Below are 1439 nucleotides of genomic sequence, written 5' to 3'. Positions count from 1 at the left end.
CCGTGTCCGGGGACCTGTTGGTCAACCTCCTCCTGGCCCTGGCCAAGACAGCAACATGCCTAAGAGCAAAGGAGGCATGAGGCCAGGCTCTGGCCTGAGAAACCCACGTGAGTGTTGGGTTGTCTTCGCTCACATCCTGCGGCAGAGTTTCACTGGCCTGTGTCCACAGGCATCCCAATTCATGCAGTGGGCACTGGCAACTGTGCTATGCTTGGTATTCCCTTCTGAGCCCTTGTTTTGAACTTGTGACCTCACATCCTTTTCTGTTTCCTTTTTTTTGTCTTTCTCCAAAGCAATCGTGTTGAGTTGTCAGTGGCCTTCCTTTTAAAGGGGGGGCTTATAGTTGTTATTAGTAGGCCTAGGCTCATGTTCCCCAAGTGCAGCAAACAAGTCTGTGTCGCACAGCAGCAAAGAGCAGGTGCTGACTGAGTGATCAGGGCACAGCCAGCATTTTCCCCTGTTCCTCTCGCCTGCAGCCTCCTGCATTTAAGGTCCAGGAAGTTCAAGGAATAGCATATTTCCATGGACAGCGAGGGCCCTGCCACAGTCAAATTGGATAGAAACCAGCTATAGCGTTGTTACATGTTTTCAAGCACTAAGCTTGTAGCTGGCTGCCTCTTATAGCCAGATAGTCATTTTTAGTATGGCTTATCTTTACTTTGCATGTGTGGCTGGTCTAGATTCATTGCACAATTAACCAGTTAATTGTGTGATAATTACTCTGCACTTGTGGCAGGTTTTACTTTGCACATGTGGCCAATCTAAAATTACTGTGTGATACACTAGTCAGTCGCTTAATATGCATAATGTGTAGCAGGAGCCTAAGAAAGAGAAACAGGAAAGCAGCCCACTCTAACATAGCTCATGCATCCTTAGCATTTTCTCGTTCAGCTCAGATACATTTCTGGCAATGTAGAAACAGACCAAATGCAGACTTCACCTGCAGTAGTACAACGGTCTGAAAATTAACGTCACATGCTGGAAAATGTGCACTGAAGTACATACCTGTATAACTCCAACCTTGTATAACCACCTGTGAGAGGGCATGGACTACATGGATACATCAACAGAAACTTTCAGTGCACTTTCTAGATATTAGGCAATATGACTGTACAGTATGGACTTCTGAAAGTTTCCCCACAGTTACTACCCAGATCAGTCCCACTAGTCAAAGCTATACTAGACATTCTCAGTCTTTCAGAAGCCCCACTAGTCCTTGAATAAAGTACACAAAATCTTTACACACTGTACAGTGATGCTTCATGACAAAAATCCCACCAGTAACCTTACAGGGAAGTATGTCAGGAACTAGTTACAAAATATTAATAAAAACATTGGAAATTACACCTAAAGCCTTTGTTTAGTGTCTCAGTTTGTAGGTGGCATCTGTTTCTATATAAAAGTTTGTTTGGGAAAGGCACCCACAGCAGAGAATGTAT

The sequence above is a fragment of the Gavialis gangeticus genome, unplaced genomic scaffold (assembly GCF_001723915.1).
Source record: "Gavialis gangeticus isolate Ggan-Ray unplaced genomic scaffold, GavGan_comp1, whole genome shotgun sequence".
Lineage (NCBI taxonomy): Eukaryota > Metazoa > Chordata > Crocodylia > Gavialidae > Gavialis > Gavialis gangeticus.
Note: the sequence above shows the minus strand (reverse complement) of the source record.